This window comes from Tenrec ecaudatus, chromosome 6 (genome assembly GCF_050624435.1).
Source record: "Tenrec ecaudatus isolate mTenEca1 chromosome 6, mTenEca1.hap1, whole genome shotgun sequence".
In the NCBI taxonomy this organism is placed as follows: domain Eukaryota; kingdom Metazoa; phylum Chordata; class Mammalia; order Afrosoricida; family Tenrecidae; genus Tenrec; species Tenrec ecaudatus.
Genome location: NC_134535.1, coordinates 116,930,999 through 116,949,898, shown reverse-complemented (window position 1 = coordinate 116,949,898; position 18,900 = coordinate 116,930,999).

Here is an 18,900-nt window from a genome sequence, read left to right as displayed (position 1 = left end):
TTGGGACTCCTCCCAGCATGGGGCAAATGTGCAACGAAGGCCTGGAGGCTTGTAGCACCTGGGCTTGGGGTGAGTAACTGGGACAAGGGAGATGGAGTGAACACAGGCAGCCAGGAGCGCATAGAGAGTGGGCTGTTAGGGAGCAGGCTTAGGGCTTTTCACAGGGAGGAGGGTGAGGGAGTTCATGGGAGCAGCTGGTAGCATGGGATGTGCTTGTAGCTGGTGGTGCAGGGCCGCTTGAGCGGTCCATGGTGAGTGGCTCACTGGGCATTGGGGAGCTTGAGCGAGCACAAGCAGCTAGTGCAGGAACTCTTGGTTGTATTGCATCTACCAGAGTCCCATGTGGACCTTACATTTTATGTAGGGAGTGTGCAGCCCTTCCATTATGAGTGTTTATAACAGACGGCCCCTGTATAATAAGTTACTACAGGGCTCTGGGCTCTTTCTATACGGTCCAAGGTAGAGAAGACTAATGTAGTGATGTCCCAGGGAAGTGGGACTTCTTAGCCAGGGGTGGGGCAGGTTACTGAGTAACTCTGTCTGCTGAGTTAAAATTCCTCTGTTGGGGAAGGAGCCCTGTGTTATCCTTCTCAGAAGATAAGAATGAATCTACCTATAACCTAGGGCAGGTCACTTGGGTGAAAATAAATAGGGATCCATGGTGTGTGTATCATTGGGTGGGGAGAGTACAAGGCAGCATGGTTAGTGGTACACCTGGGTTGGTAACCCACCAGTTTATGAACCATGGCAATGTGGGTAGTTGGGGAAGGGGTGGATGGAGCAATGGAAGCTGGTGCAGCAAGGATTGGTGAGGGGTGGGGTGCACAAGAGACACAATAAATACGGTACATGGGTCTCAGGTGAGAGGGAGAGGGATTAAGGCAAGGGACCCGTGCTCTGGTTGCCAGGCACACGAGTCCTCGGTGCAGGAAACGGAGGGGAGCGTATGTCCTGGCAAGTGCAGCTGCGCTGTCTGTGGCGAGACCTGCAATAGATCCCCCAGGCACTGCTAGTCCTGGACACAAGCTCCACCCTCCCAATCTAATTTTACTCAAAGGAACTTCCCGCAGGGTGACCTTACCTTAGTGCCAACTTCCTTCAGTCCTGATATCAAATTCTTCATATAAATCTTCTCCTTGGATTATTTGCTCAGCATAGTAGAACAGGGAAAGGATAAACCCCTGATAAACAGGCTGTGCCAGATTTTAAACTATGCAATATTGTTCTACATGAATGACTCCCTTTTGGTCTATGCTACACGTTTCTCTTTAGAACAATGAATTATTCTGGAATTCCCATCCATTGAAATATTATTCATAATTTGTTGTGACCCACACACTGGAAGGTCTTTGCATATAAAACACAAGTTACCATTTTTTTGATATTCTTTGCTTTCAGCCGAAGTCCATCTGGCATCAGCAGTTGTGTCCCTTGCTCCAAGTTCTCTTCTGAATCCAGCTTGAATTTCTCGCAGGCCTTTGCTGATGTATGATGGAAACCATTATTGAATGAGCTTTAGCAAAATTTTACTTGCATAGCCTATTCAGGATATTCTATAATTGTCATTCTTTTGGGTCACCTTTCTTTGGAATGATACAACGTTGGATCTCTTCTAAATGGTTGGCCAGGCATATGTCTTCCAAATTTCTTCCCGTAGGCGGATGAGGGCTTCAAATGTTTCATCAGTGTGTTGAAGCATTTCAATAAATACTCTGCCAATTCCAGGAACCTTGTTCTCCACTGATGCCTTCAGTGCAGTGAGGGCTTCTTCATTAAGCACTATCAATTCTGGATCATGTGCTACCTTTGGAAATAGTAGAATTTTGATTTATTCTTTTTGTACCAAGACTCTGTGTATTCTTTCTATCGTCTTTTGATGTTTCTTACATAATTCACTAGTTTTTCCATGTAATTTTTCTACATTAAAATCAAACACTTACATTTTTTCTTTTCTTTTTTTTCTCAGTGGGAATTATGCTGACTGTTATTCCTTTTTGGCTTACCAACTCCAGGTCTTTGTATACTTCACTTATATACTTTGTCTTTTCATGCTGATCTTTGATATATTCTGTTCAGCTTTGATGTTAACATTTCTTCCATTTGCCTTAGCTCCTCTATATTGGTGAACAACTTTCAGAGTTACTTTTGAGATTCTGCTTCATCTTTTATTTCTTATCTTTGTAATAATATTTTACTTCCTTAATGTCTTCCTTGTAACTGTATGTATATTATGTAATCACGGACAGCATGGTATTTCAGGGTAGTCCTTAAAAAATCTTTTTGGTGATGAATGTGATGCTGTTTCTCTTTGATTTGTCATCGCTGGCATAGTAGACCATATGTTTGCTTGATCCAATGGTCAAGACCAGTCTACTGCTTTGGTGGCACTGTTCATTAGTCTTTCAAAAAGATTCACAGCCTGGAGAAATCCTGCGGGTAGTTCTACTCTGTCCTGTAGGGTCACTGTGAATTGGGATTGCTTCCGTGGCTGTTAGTTTTTTAATGCCTAGTTTATAGATCTCTAAGTGTCCCATTTTATCTTCAACAATGTTCTATTTTCCTTGGTTAATACTTTGTACATTCCATTTTCCAATTATTAATGGGTGTTTGCAGTATTTCTTCCCATGTTGAGTTGTAGCCCATCAGCAAATGAAGGTGCTGTAAGCTTTACCTCATCTCTGTCATTCAGGCTGTCTCTACTTCAAGGAAGCAGCTTTTCCTCAGTTACATTTTGAGAATCTTTTTACCTGAGCGGTTTCTCTCCTGGTACGATGTTAGACAGTGTTTTGCTGTTTCCCATCGGGTCTTCTATGGATACCATTTTCAGAAGTAATTAGCCAGGTCCATTCTCCTTCTGTCTTTGTCTGGACACTCTTCAAGTTCTCCACTACGGGCAATCCTGCTGGCATTTGAAGCCCTTGCTGGCGACACACTTTCCAGTATCACAGGAAGATGCAAGCCACTAGTGCACAACCAACAGAGACGAGTGGTTTGCTAAGCAACTTAAAAGGCAACAAGTCACAAAGACCATAGTCAAATGATTTGAGGGAATTGTTTCTTAGCACCCCAGATAAATTTATTCTATGCATTTCCCTAACTGCTACTGAGCACAAAGGCTTATTTACATGTGTTTAACTATTTGAAGAACTAAGTGAACATGCCAGCCTCTATTTTATCTTTGTTTGCATACACTGCATGTTCTTTGCTGTATAGTGTAAATTAGATTCATTATTACTGTATTCATCCAATTTTAGAGTTAATGAAACTAAAATGATGAAGAGGAGGGTAGTCATTTAGTTAAAAGATATATTGAACAGATTAATCAAGGAAAAAATCTTAAAGTAAAATAGTATATGATGAAATTTATAAAAATACTAAAAAAAACCCAGAAAACCTCACTAAAAACCAAATTCAGATCTTATCTATACATTTCAACATAAAATAAGATGGTTCTTGAAAATAGCATATAGTTTTATTGCAAATAAAATCAAATTTATAAAACATTTCAAATTCTATATCTCCCTACCCTCAATAGGGCATTTCAACAATATTTGTTGAACACCTCTTCTAGTTCCCATCTTGTTCTAGGCACCTGTGATGCAGTGTTGACAACCGAAAAACAGCTCTGCTCTCTGATGGAACACAGGCTCATCTCCTCCCCACAATCCTTCAGTAAGGGGGTGTCCAGTTGCCTAAAAAGGGGCTTTGAGTCTCCACTCTGTACTCACCCTCATTTAAAATGATATTTTTTTTTGTTCTTTGATGCTTGATACCTGATCCCTTTGACAGCTCATTGTCACACAGGCTGGTGTACTTCTTCCATGTGGGCTTTGTTGCCTCTGAGCTAGATGGTTGCTTGTTTATCTTCAAGCCTTTAAGATCCCAGATACTATATCTTTTGATAGCCGGGCCCCATCAGCTTTCTTCACCACATTTGCTTATGCACACATTTTTCTTCAGCAATTGTGTCAGGACGGTGAGCAGGCTGGAATGCCAACTTAATAGAATAATGTGTTCTTGCATTGAGTAAGTACTTGAGTGGAGGCCCAATGTCCATCTCTAGCTTTCATAACATCTTCTGAATCCAGCTGGTTGGAATTTCTGGCAGTGCTCTGTCATTGAACTGCTGCAGCCATTTTGAAATTATATTCAGCAGCATTTTACTTGTATACGATATTAATGATATTTTTTCGCATCCTGTTGGTTCACCCTTTCCTTGGCACAATATGGATCTCTTCCCGTCTGTTGGCCAGGTAGCTGTCTTCCAAATTTCTTGGCATAGGCAAATGAGTGCTTCCAGTTTTTCTTCCTTTTTTTTTAATACTCTGTTTTCTTGAATACTTACTAACTCTCAGCCCACCTCCATCAAGTTGATTCTGACTCAAAGGGATTCTATAGGACAGAGTAGAGCTGCCCCTGTGGGTTTCTGAGGCTGCCACTCTTTACTGGAGTAGAAAACCTCATCTTTCTCTCTCAGGGCATCTGGTAGTTTTGAACTAGTGACCTCAAGGTTAGCAGCCCAACCCATAGCGCACTAAACGACCTGGGCTGAATATTCTCCCTTTCTCTGTCGCCTGGGTCTGGTGAATTGGCTTACTTACAATTGGGTGCCCCATCACCCACTTTTCGTGAACACTTCCACCCTCCACTCCCCCAGACTATTCCATAACTTCCCATGTCTCCTATCCTTCCACCGTGCCTAAAAGGTTCCAGCACTCTACACTCCCATCTGGGTCCTGCAGTGTTATTCAGTCTGGAATCTCCATAACTCACAGATTCACTGAGGTTCCTGTTGCTGAAAGAAATCAATTTCCTAATTATCCCACCTTGTGTGACCAGGACACTTTCTTTAAATACTTTATTGTGTTTTACATGAAATTTTACACAGCAAATTAGGGTTCCCTTGAACAAATTGCATAGAAATTGTTCTTTTGCAATTTTCACAATGGGTCTGCACTCTCATAAAATCCTTTCTGTTTGCTCTGTTTCCATTGATCTAACTTCTCTTCCCTCCCTCTGGGGAGCCTCCTCTTTGCCTGGGAGTAAAGGTTGACCGTTTGATCTTCATATCCAAGTTTAAAGGTGGATTTCGGGCACTAGTCTTGGGGATTCCTCCAGCCTCTATGGGTCCAGCAGGTTTGGTAGGACCCTGTGAGGGCGTAGGTGGCTGTTGGGAATACTACTTTTTCCCATTTCTCTGGTTACCGATGTTTATAAACTCATTTATCTGGAAAGCAAAATGAGTATTTAAGAGAAAACCCAGGGTCAACTTTCTCTGGGGACATACAGTCCTGGAGGCAGGTGGGTGGGTGGTGGCATTGCCCGCTGACTTGGGGTGCCCACACTCAGGGTACTGGGTTTACTGCCTCAGCTGAGACTGCTCTGTTTGCTTCCAGTTTTCATTAGCTGGTTGACACACTGCAATTGGGATCTTATCTATCCCTGGAATCTCATTTTTTACAACTGCCTTCAGTGTACCTTGGACTCTTCCTTTAGGACTATCCATTCTTGTTGATCATATGCTATTGCTTGAAATGATTGAATGGTGACAAGTTCTTAAAGGTACAGCGTCTCCCTCCTTTTACAGTGTATTCATCTTTTCATGGTTCTTAGATCAATCAACATTTCCCCATTATAATCCTTCTGAATGGCAACAAGAGGCTTAATTTTTGTTCTTCATTTCTTTCAGCTTGAGTTAATGCTGAGCATGTTCATCCTGTTCAGCTTTCTAACTCCAGGTCATTTCATGTTTCATGATACTACTTTTCCCCCCATCTTCTTGAGTTACCATTTGAAACATTCTCTTCAGCTGTATTACTTTATTATTGCTTCCATTTGCTTTAGCATGTCTACATCCAAGAGCAAGTTTCACAATATCTTCTGAAATCCACTTTGGTATTTCTTTCTACTTCTAAAAACTTCCCTTTTCTTTTTCCACGTGTGATGTTTTTTATGCCATTCCATGACTCATCAAGTCTTCTGTCATTAGTGCTCAAAGTGTCAGATATGTTCTTAAGATGTTCTCTAATTCCAAGTGAGATATACGGAAGGCTATATTTTGGCTGTCGTGGACTTATTTTAATTTTCTTCAGTTTCATCCTATACTTGCTTATGAGCAATTGAAGATCTGTTCTGTTGTGAGCCTCTTGCCTTGTTTGGACTGATGAAATTGAGAAGCTCAATTTCTCTTCCCACAGTTGTAGTTAATTTGGTTCCTATGTATTCCAAAAGGTGAGTTTCACAGGAATAGTCATTGTTTATGTTGTTGAAAATAGGCATTGGCAATGAAATAATTGGTCTTTGAAAATTATATCATTTGATCTCCAGCTTAATTTCAATAATTAAGGCCACAATTTCCAACTATTCTTTCCTCTTTTTTCCATGGTTCACATTTCCACCACCAGTAATTTTCAGTGCATTATGTTTGCATATTTGTCTAATGTCATAAGAAGATGAGTGCAGTGGAACAGCAAGGGAATGAAGTGGCAAGGTCCTCCGGGAATGCTGAAAGTGGACTTTGGGGCCAGGGCGTGGTGCCCCAACAGACTGGACTGGAAAATACTCCTAAAGGCCAACAAACGATCCTTGAACTAACTACAAGCTTTTCTTTCGTGAAGTGTTTTGTTCTTTGTCAGTGGTTTGTTTTTATTGTTTTGTTGTCTGGTTGTATACTGTTGCTTTGTTTTCCTCTGTCTTCTTTTCATGCATGTTATTATCTCCACAGGTCTGTCTGAATAAGATAGGTTGGATGAACTGTCTGGAGGCAAAACAACGGGACTGAGAGTTCCGGTGGAACTTGGGATAGGGGGAGGTGGGGGGTGGGGTAAGGAAGTGGTGTTAACAAACCCAGGGACAAGGGAAAAACATGGGATCCAAGTTGGTGGTGAGGGGGGAGTGGCAGGCCTGGTAGGGAATGATCAAGGGTAAGGTAAAGAAGAGGTATAGCTGTAACCCAGGTGGGGATGGAGAATGATAGTGGGGTAAGAGGAAAGTCAAGGGAAATAGAGGAAAGAGCTCGGCGGCAAAGGGCATATATAGAGGTCTAGAAAAAGACATGTACATGCAAATAAGTATATGAGGATGGGGAAATAGATCTATGTGTCTATATTTATAAGTTTAGTATTAAGATGGCGGGAGGACCTTGGGCCTCTACTCAAGCACTCCCTCAATGCATGAATACTTCCTTCTATTAAATTGACATTCTATGATGCTCACCCTCCCGACACAACTGCTGAAGCCAAAGCGGGTGAACAAGTAAATGTGGTGAAGAAAGCTGATGGTGCCCGGCTATCAAAAGAAATAGTGTCTGGGGTCTTAAAGGCTTGAAGATAAACAAGGGGCCATCTAGCTCAGAAGCAACAAAGCCCACATGGAAGAAAACACCAGCCTGTGTGATCATGTGGTCCTGAAGGGATCAGTTATCATGCATCAAAGAACAAAATCATATAATTGGCTGCACACTTCCATGATACTATTGCCGAGGACAAACGGGTGCATAAGCAAATGTGGTGAAGACAGCTAATGGTGCCTGGCTATCAAAAGAGATAGTGTCTGGGGTCTTAAAGGCTTGAAGGTGAACAAGCGGCCATCTAGCTCAGAAGTAACAAAGCCCACATGGAAGAAGCACACCAGTCTGTGCGATCACGAGGTGCCAAAGGGATCAGGGATAAGGCATTATCATTAAAAAAAAATCCTACCATCGTGAATGAAGGGGGAAGTGCAGAGTGGCGACCCAAAGCCCATTTGTTGCTCACTGGAGATCCCTTCACAGAGGAGTATAGGGGAGGAGATGAGTCAGTCAGGGTACGATGTAGCACCGATGAAGAATACAGTTTTCCCCCAGATCCTGGATGCTTCCTTCCCACCAACTACCATGATCCGAATTCTACCTTGCAAGTCTGGATAGAGCAGAGGTTGTACACTGGTGCATATAGGAGCTGGAGGCACAGGGAATCCAGGGTGGATGATACCTTCAGAACCAGGGGGTGAGGGGTGATACTGGGACAGTAGAGGGTGAGTGGTTTGGAAAGGGGGAATTGATTACAAGGATCTACATATGACTTCCTCCCTGTGGGACAGACAACAGAGAAGGGGGTGAAGGGAGATGCCAGATAGGGCAAGATATGACAAAATAATAATCTATAAATTATCAAGGGCTCATGAGGGAGTGGGGAGCAGGGAGAGAGGGGGAAAAAAAGAGGACCTAATGCATAGGGCTTAAGTGGAGAGCAAATGCTTTGAAAATGATTGGGGTAAAGAATGTACAGATGTGCTTTATACAATCGATGTATGTATATGTATGGATTTTAATAAGAGTTGTATGAGCCCCCAATAATATATTTTAAAAAATAAAATAATAAAAAAAGAAGGAGACCTTGCAGGGCTGGATAGGGCAGAGGTTGTACACTGGTGCATATGAGGGCTGGAGGCACAGGGAATCCAGGGTAGATGATACCTTCAGGACCAAGGGTGTGAGGGGCAATGCTGGGAGAGTGGAGGGTGAGTGGGATGGAAAGGGGGAACTGATTACAAGGATCCACATGTGACCTCCTCCCTGGTAGATGGACGGCAGAGAAGCGCGGGGAAGGGAGACTCCGGATAGGGCAAGATATGACAAAATAACTATGTATAAATTAGCAAGGGCACATGAGGGAGGGGAGAGCAGGGAGGGAGGGGAAAAAAAAAGAGGACCTGATGCAAGGGGCTTAAGTGGAGAGCGAATGCTTTGAGAATGATTGGGGCAGGGAATGTATGGATGTGCTTTATACAATTGATGTATGTATATGTATGGATTGTGATAAGAGTTGTGTGAGTCCCTAATAAAATGTAAAAAAAGAAAAGAGGAGAGAGAAAAAAAATGATCAGGGAAAAGAATGTACAGATGTGCTTTATACAATTGATGCATGTATATGTATGGACTGTGATAAGAGTTGTATGAGCCCCTAATAAAATGGTTTTAAAAAAAGGAGAATGATTAGAGTAATGAATGTACAAAGGTGCTTTACATAATTGATGTATGTATGTATTGTGATAAGAGTTGTATGAGCCCCTAATAAAATGATCTTTAAAAGTGAAAAAAAGAAAAAAGAGAATACCAGAAGGAAAAAAGAAGAAGATGTTGGTAGAATTCTTCAATTTCTTCCTTATTAGTTTCAGTGGTTGGTGCAAAATTGGAATAATAGTTTTATTAACTGGAATTCCTTGTAAATATATAGCTAGCATTCTATCACAGATATCATTGCACTTCAAGATAGATCTTGAAATGTTATTTTTAAAAATGTTATTATTAATTGGGAGTTAATACATACCGTATATCATACAATTCCATAGTTCTATAAGATCAAGCAGAATTGAATAATTGATACCACAATCTGTTTCCAAACATTCTTTTTCTTCCTGGACTCCTTGACATCACCTCCTTTTGACCCCCACCCCCATTCCTCTTGAGGTCTCAGTATGCCATAGCAAGTCATATGATTGGCCTATGTACAATGGCCTAGACCAGTAACTGTTCAGTAAATGGTCCAAACTAAAATCTATGATGATGATCATCATCATCCCCACATCACATTTTTATCTTCATTACTGCAGAACATATGTTAGAAGTACTAAAGGGATTAATTTTCTTTTAAATAATTTTATTGGGGGTTCCTACAGCTCTTATCACAATACATACGTACATACATATATTGTGTCAAGCACATTTGTTGCTATCATCATTTCCAAAACATTTTCTTTCTACTGAGCCCTTTGTATCAACTCCTCATTTCCCCCCTCCATCACAAACCCTTGATAATTTATAAATTTTTTTCATGTCTTACACTGACTGATGTCTCCCTTCACCCACTTTTCTGTTGCTCATCTCCCAGGGAGAGTTTTATATGTAGATCACTGTGATCAGTTCCCCCTTTCGCACCCTACCTTCCCCTTACCCACGTGATATTGCTAATCTCATTGTTGGTCCTGAGAAGTTTGTCCTGGATTCTCTGCATTTCCAGCTCTTATCTGTACCCATGTACATGCTCTTGTATAGTCAGATTTGTAAGGTATAATTGGGATCATGATAATGGTGGGGGACAGGGGAAAGGAAGCATTAAAGAACTAGAGGAAAGTTGTATGTTTCATTGGTGCTATACTGCACCCTGGCTGGCTCATCTCTTTTTTGCGACCCTTCTGTAAGGGGAATGTCCAACTGTCTACAGATGGGCTTTGCGTCTCCACTCTCCAATCCCCTTCATTCACATTGATATGATTTTTTGTTCTGGATCTTTGATGCCTAATACCTGATCTCATTGACATCTCATGATCACATAGACTGGTGTGCTTCTTCCATGTGGAATTTGTTGCTTCACACCTAGATGGACACTGTTTGTCTTAAAGCATTTAAGATCCCAGCCGCTATATCTTTTGATAACTGAGCACCATCAACTTTCTTCACCACATTTGCTATGCACTCATTTTGTCTTCAGCTATTGTGTCAGGAAGATTAGCATCACGGAATGCCAGGCTATCAGAACAAAGTGCTCTTGCACTTTGTTGACAGAGTACTTAGTGGAGGCCCAATGTCCATCTTCTACCTTAATACTTAGCCAATAAAAATATGTACATAGATCTATTTCCTCAATGTTACATAAAATATATTTACATATGGACATGCCTGTATTTAGACCTCTATAAATGTCCTTTGCCTCCTAGTTCTTGCCTCTATTTCCTTTGATTTTCCTCTTGTAAGGGATTCATTTTCATTTCAGTGCTCACAGCTTGTCTCATATGTTTCTAATGCTGCCTCTTCCTTTCCTGCAGGTTTCCATCACTGATTCAGGAGATGTGATCCCATCTTTCTTCTTAGAGTACATATTGTTTGCACAGTACAATTTAATACTTATGTACAGACTATCTTGCACATTAAGTGATTGTTTTCTGACTATTAGTTATTTCTCCACCCGTGAAGAAAATGTTTTATCTCATGTACATTACGTTGTTGGAACTCCTAGTTTAATGCTTGGTTGAATTGTGCAGGAATTAGAGTAAAATTTTACAGTAGACATATGCCTGGAATTGCATTGCTTATTCTAGTTTACAATGGTAAATAGTATGTATAAGTTAAATTGATTTTTATGTATTGATCTTATATCTGGAAATCCTCCTTGAACTTATTAGGAGGGTTTTTATAAAATTAAAATTCATTAGGATTTTTAATGTTGCTTCTATAGGTTTTTTTTTAATGGAGACAGTCATGTCATCTGTAGAATAGTCTTCCCATTGCTGTCAGGCCAATTATGGCTCATAGTTGAACATATAGGATGAAGCAGAACTGCTCCATAGGGTTCCCAAGACTGTAAATCTTTTTGGGGCACACAATACTATGCAGTACCCTTGGGTCACTGGTGTGCTTGAACCACCAACATTGCAGAAATTTCTCCTGAAAACAGAAATAGTTTTATTTATTCTTCTACAGTCTGTATATCTCTCACCCCACCCCCTTCCTTATTGCACTGGCTAAAAGTGTCAGAACTATGTTGAATAAGATCATGAGAGTGGGCATCCCTTCTTTTATCTCAGAGAAGATAAAAGCAATCTTGAACCATTAAATATGATGTTAGTTATAGAAGTTTTGTAGATGCTGTTTATGAGTTCTAAGTTTTCTGAAAGATTTTTATCATGAATGGGTATTGGATTTTGTCAAATGCTCTTTTGTTTCAATTGATGAGTTCATAGAAATTTCCTCCTTTAGCCTTGCTAATATAGTGGACTATATTTGTGATGTTTTAAATATCCAATTATTTGGCGGTGGTGGTGGTGGTAAGGAGACCCTGGGGTCATTGTGCATTAAGCTGGACTTAATTTCCTAACATTTTATTGTGGATTCTGTCTAAATTGATGACAGATTTTTGGTCATTATGATGGTCATTTTGCACTTCTCTTCCGTTTGATATGAGGGCAAAAGTGAACTCACAAAATAAGTTTGGGAAGTTTTCCTGTTCTCTATTGTCTGTAAGAGAGTCATTTATTTTTAAGCTATGTTATTTTATAAGATTTAACAACATTTCTCTGATAATTAGGACGTCAGAGATGAAGGAAAAGAAGATCAAATCTGAATATTCCTCCTTCACTCTACTGGGCTCCTTTCTGGAATCTATTGTGCGTCAGTCATTTTGGGAAGCTTCTTTTAAGAGATTCTTAGAATTCCTACCCCATGGTATTTTAAGAAACACCAGAGAAAGCTTAGAGACGAGCACTTATCTAAGCAGTGTACAGGATCGCTAAAATTTGGATTACTTTCTAATTACTTTGTACCTGCTTTTACTTACTCTTTTCTTATATATAATATTATTTTCCCCATGTGTCAAAATTCTTAAGGATTCAAGAAACACAAAACCAGGGGAAGTCAGGGATTGTTTTTTTTCTGCAAAAAGAAGCTTTGTTATTTCTATTTAGTTCATGTTTAGGAGAGGGGCTCCAGGGCTGTGACAGTGCGACTGGAGCAGCAGGTTCAGACAGTGGGCATGAGACCCCCCAGGGGGAAGCCAAAGACCCCAGACAGGTGGCTGGGTGTCTCAGAAAATACAGGATGTACTCTTGAAAATGATCTAATGCTGTGTCAGCCCATCTTTTTCTCTGCCCTTCTATTTTACTAAGCATAATATCTCCTTTCTAGGGACTGGTTTTTCCTTGGAAACATGTCCAAAGTATGTGAAATGAACTCTCACAATCTTTACTTCTTATGAGGATTCTGGTTGTACTTCCTCCAAGACAAATCCATTTGTTCCTCTGGCAGTCCATGGTACTTTCAATTTTCTTCGACAGAATCATAGTTCAGGTGAATTGATTCTTCTTCAGTCTTCATGATCCAATGGTGAGCTTTCTTATAAGTCTGGTGACATTAGGTTGGCTTCAACCCATTATGACTGTATGCACAGCAGAATGAAGCACTGGATGATCCTTTGCGATCCTTTCAATTGTTCCTGTATCTGAGCCCATTGATGCAGCTGTTTGAGAACCTTCCTCTTTTTCAACACCTCTCCACTTTGCCAAATAATGTCCTTCTCCAGGTGCTAGTCTCTGCTGACAACATGTCCAAAGAATGTAAGACGAAGTCTTGTCATCATCGCCTATAAAGAGCAGTCTGGCCATACTTCTTCAACACACATTGGTTTGTCATTCAGTATTCTTCTCCAACACTGCAATTCAAATGCACTTATTCTTCTTTGGTCTTCCTTATTTAATGTCCAACTTTCATATGCATATGAGGCAGTGGCAAAATACTATGGCTTGGGTCAGGTGCACATTAGTCCTCAAAGTAACATCTTTACTCTAAAGTGGTCTTATAGAGTAGATTTACCTAATGCACTATCTTTTGATCTCTTAACTGATGCTTCCATGTGCATGGATTGTGGATCTAAATAAGACAAAATCCTTGACAACTTCAACTTTTTCTCCATTTATCATGATGTTACTTATTGGCCTACTTGTTCTTCCTTACATTGAGTGATAATCCATACCGAAGGCTACAATCCTTGATCTTCATCGACAAGTTCTTCAATTCCTCCTCATTTTCATCAAGCAAGGTTGTGTCATTTGCATGCCACAGGTTGTTAATAAGCCTTCCTGCAATCCTAATGCCACACTCTTCTTCATACAAACCAGCTTCCCTGATGATTTGCTCAATATATAGATTGAACAAGTATGACGACAGCATACAACCTTTCCTGATTTTGAATCATGCAGTATTATTTTGTTCTGTTTGAACAAGTGCCTCCTGATCCATGTACAAGTTCCAAATGAGCACAATGAAGTGTCCTGGAAATCCCACATTTCTCAAGATTATCTACGGTTCATTATGGTCCATATAGTCGAATGCCTTGGCATAGTCAATGAAACACAAACAAACATCTTTCTGGTATTCTCAACTATAAGGCAAGATCCATCTGATATCAGCAATGATATCCTTTGTTTCATGTCCTCATCTGAATCTGGCCTGACCTTGTGGCAGCTCCTCAATATACTGCTATAACTTGTTGGATAATAAGCAAAATGTTAATTGCATGTTGATTTCAATGATATCATTCTATAGTTCGGCCATTCTGTTGGGTCACCTTTCTCTGGAATGGGTACAAATAAGGGATCTCTTCCATGCAGTTGGCCGAATAGCTGTCTTCCAAATTTCTTGGCACAGAAAAGTAAGTGCTTCCAGTGTTTCTTCGACTTTCTGAAACATTTCAGTGGGTACTCTACCAATTCCTGGAGCCTTATTTTTGGCCAATGCACTGAATGCAGTTTGAACTTCTTCCTTTAGCACCATTGGTTCTTGCTTACATGTTATCTCCTGAAATGGTGAAATGTTGACTAGTTCTTTTGATACAATGACTCTGTGTCTTCTTTCCATCTGCTCTTGATGCTTTCTGCATCATGCAATATTTTCCCTATAGAATCGAAAGATTGCAACTTGAAGCCTGGATATTTTTTCAGTTCTTTCTGTTTCAGATATGCTGAGTATATTCTCCCTGCCCACTATCTCCCCTCTGCCCCCTTGAATTCTAGGTATTTGCACATATTTGTAATATATTTATTTGTTATAATATTTGGCTGTGTCCTCTTGAGCTGGCTTTGAAATTTTCTATTCAGCACCTTGACTTCATCCTTTCTTCCATTTGATACTCTGCAATTAAGAGTAAGTTTCAGAGTCTCTTGCACAGACTAAGAACAATGAAGGAAGATTCAGCTCCCCACTTTGGAGGAATAAGCCACTGAAAACCTTATGCATAGCTTGGAAGTATTATTTAATACTGAAAGTATAAATAAAGTAAGCAAAGCATTGTCAGAGATACTGACAGAGGATGGGTCCCTTAGATCAGTCCCTTTTGGAGGGAGTTATATGTATATCATTTTGATTGGTATCCACTTTCTTCCCCACCTTCTCCTTACCCTCCTAGAATCACTACTCTCAATATTGGTCCTGAGGGGTTTATGTGTCCTGGATTCCCTGTGTTTCCAGCTCTTATATGTACCCATGTACATGCTCTGGTCTAGCTGGATTTGTAAGGTAAAATTTGGGTCATGATAGTGGGGGTGAGGAGGAAGCATTAAAGAACTAGAGGAAAGTTGTGTGTTTCATTGATGCTATAATGCACCCTGACTGGCTTGTCCTTTGCAGATGTGATGCGATAATTTCTATTGTTCTATTTTTCAAGTTAGTTAACCCTTTCCTTCAATTTTGTTATTGAACACACATACTGAGTTTTCTATTTTTTGCTTGAAATTTCATTTCTAATATTTCTAGGTGCTTTTTCTTTAAATGTTTGGTTGCTACTATATGGTAGTAAGAGCTCCACCTTTCCCCCTCTGACACCACTTTGGTAAGGTGTAGAAGAGTGCCTCCTTATCACTGGTTATCTTCAAGTCCAAGACCTTCATCTGTCCTCTGCTGAGTGGGAAGACTCTTTCTTATCAGGCAGCCATAAACAACTTAGTCAGCTATTCTGATACCACTGAGGTGGTGCTGGATGAGAACACCTCAGTTCCCCACTCAGTTTTGGGGGTCACACAATGTTTTTCTGTCTGTGATGTTTGACTAGAATAGGGTGATTTGAGCTCAAATACTTTTTGGGTCTCTTTTGGTCATGTTATGATGTCCCTTTTCTGAGAGCAGCCTTGGTGGTACGTCACACCACCAGTGTTGCTAACAACTATTGGGTTTGAATTTTACTGATAGCTATGCATTATCTCTCTCAACTGTGTTGGGATAGAAAAAAATGAGAACCCTGAAACTTTCAATAACTCATTCTATCAATGGAGACCAAGAGAGGTCGTAATCTGCTCCAACACCAAAAGGGTGGTAAAACCAAGCCTACTTGTGGGTCGAGAAGAGCACCTCTCAGCCTGACATACAAACAATGCACCATAGTGTCTTCTAGAATGCTGATTCTGATTCAGCAAGTCCAGGGGACGCTCATAGCCTGCATATTTTTAATAAGTTCCCAGGTCTGGAATGATCATCCTATTCCTTTTCCCACTTCTGTTATGAACTACAGTTCATCAAATGAAGGGAGACTCCCTGATATGTTGACCGATAAAACTTTAATCATGCGCACGCCTGATGTATGAGCTGAGGAAGATGTAAATAGTCATGTGGGTACAGGAGAAGATTTGGAGGAGCTCAACTAGCGACAAGACAGTTTGTTGACACAGCAAGGCTGTTTCTTCCTCTGATTTTGGTAAAGACCAGACAACAGCTTATAAACTTTAAGCTGTTTAGCTGCTCATGTAATCTCCTACAAGAATCTTTCCCTGCTGAGAAAGGAAAGCTGACCTTCTTTCTCTGTAATCCTATAGACTGCCATTCTCAAACCAGCAACAATTTAGGGAGGGCACACTGCAACTCACCAGTGAGGCACAAGACTGACCTGCAGTGCATGCATCTTGGCCCATGCCCTCCTGTCCTGTGGGTAAGTAGAAATAGAGTTAAAATGTGCAAGCTGTTCTGAGTCCTGGGTCTTGATTCAGAGTCTACTATGCACTTCAGTCTTGAATAAGTTATTCAATTTCTCTAAGACAAATTTATCAAATGAGTTTAATTGACTGTCACGTGGGCTAAGGTTTATTAAGCCACTTACTACTATATAAGATGAATAAAAAATTATGAGTGGTTCAAAACAATTAGACGACTGACGTCAAGTGTCCTAGTGAATTAATTGCATTGCTATCCTGGGCCCTAAATCCTGAAGAGAAATTGATTCTCAAATGCCATCTGTTAACGTTACTAGCTCTCACTTCAGCCTCTTTTCTGCAAATATCGCAGAACATGATGCCATTCCCAGCTTCGTGAAGAATGTCCGTTAGGGAGAACTACTGTGTTGCGCAGTGACACAGCCCACACAGCATGGTCTCAGGGCAGCAGCACGTGGCTGGCACTCTCCTCTCTCTCCAGCTGTCCGGAGCCCTGTAAATGTTGTGCCAGGCTGTGCATTGCTACCCGATACATGCGTGCGCGCATGTGTGTGTGTATGTGTGTGTGTGTGTATGAGAGCAAGAGAGAGAGAGAGACTGAGAGAGAGCAAGATAGCCAGAGACAGAAGGAAAGCAAGAAGTAAACTTGACAATAGAAAAGGATTCAAAATATAAAATCACGAACTGCTAATCTGTCCTTGGATATCGATATTGTAAATGAACTTGTGAATTCAATACATGTGTATTTAACAGGAAAGAGACTGAGTCTGTTTGTATGAGGGTGTAATTATAAGAGAACTCGTAAGCCTCGCCCAGTCTCACCCCACACTCCTCTGTCACCCCTGACCTTGGATTGGTGCTCTAAGCTATGACAGTGGGATTAAGTAGCTTGTGCGTATTTCAGGGGATAGATCAGGAGCCAAGGACCCTTCATTTATCTATTGTGACACAGCAACTGGACAGCTTATCGGAGTAGCATTCAGCTCTGTGAGTATTTCTTAATTTCTGGGTGTGAGTTGGAACAGGGTGTAGTTGTGAGAGTTGGGGAGATGGTTTGGCGCGGAAACAAGAAACGTAGGGAAACGAACATGCTGGATTTGTATGCCTGGGCTGGGGCTTTTGATGGACATGGCAGAGGCTACGATGGAACTACAACCCGAACTCCTTCTAATGCCATGGCACAAGTTTATAAGCAAAATTTGATGATTGCAAGGTCACTGCAAACCTTAACTACTAAACTCATCTGGAAGGAACTCAAAACTGACCCTCCTTTTTGCAGCTCCAGAGTAAATAGTCTTCTGGGGAAATAGGGATGGCCACAGTAAATGACCGCAGACCAAGCAGTTCTTTACTCCCAAGATGTGCTTGGAAAATCGGCTCAGACAGCAACAGGCTGATGCAGGAGCATGAGGACGAGGAGGAAGCAAGCTGAGAGCAAGCATGGGAATGGCCGGCTGAGTGGGGCGGCTTAACCTCCTCCTCCCTCAGAGGTTAAGGGTTTGTTTGTTTTATTCGGAACCAAGGTATTTGCTGGAATTTTGTTTTTGTTTTTTTTCGTGACTCTGGTTTGGGTCTTGACCCTGCAAATTATTTGGCTGTTGGTCTCAGTAGGGCCCTGGGTAATACTTACAGGTCCAACTTTTTTGATGTAGAAGACAGTTCTCCTCCATCTTCCTCTCCGTTTCTTAGCCAGTCAACAATGGAATGGTCTTTCTGCCGATAAGGATCTCCAGTAGGGCAGTAATTAAAACACTCGGCTGCTAACCAAAAGGGTGGTGATGTTCAAACCCCCTAGCCCCACTCTACAGGAGAAAGATGTACCAATCGGCTGTGTTCTTATATCTGCCTGTGTCTTTGCTGGGAAAGAGGGACGGGAGGTCTGGGATGACTGTCGTGGCATTCCAGGGCCTGCCACAAGAGTCTTGTGAAACTGCTTTTTCTCAGCTGCAATTGATGGATCACTCTCTGTAGCTTCTTACAGCTGGATTCTGCTGCCTGGGGTCTAAGGTGCTTCTTACCCGAAGCTCTGAAGAACTATGCTTGAAATATTCCTCTGCTGAGTGGCTTGTAATTTCCCAAAGCAGAAAGGGTAACATTATTTAGAACAGGAAAGCCTCCTGCTTCATAAAGGAATGGATGACTTGATACTTTAAAGGGGAAAAACATGAAATGTCTTCTCCATCAATCCTGACACTAGATTCCAGATCATTCTGCCCACAGAGATGCCGTTGTACTTGCTCCGAGAGTATGGTCAGGACAAGGTTGACTTCTAACACAGCACAGGCCATATGTGTTCTGCTTCCCTTGAAGATTTTTGCAGAGAGCACAGCCAAATCTACTAGAGAAACCATAGAGAGATTGGTCCATAGTTCTTGGTACTCAAAAATGAAAGATTGTACATGAAATGCACAGAGTCACTAGTACTATCCACGCAGCAAATCCGGAGGGCCAATT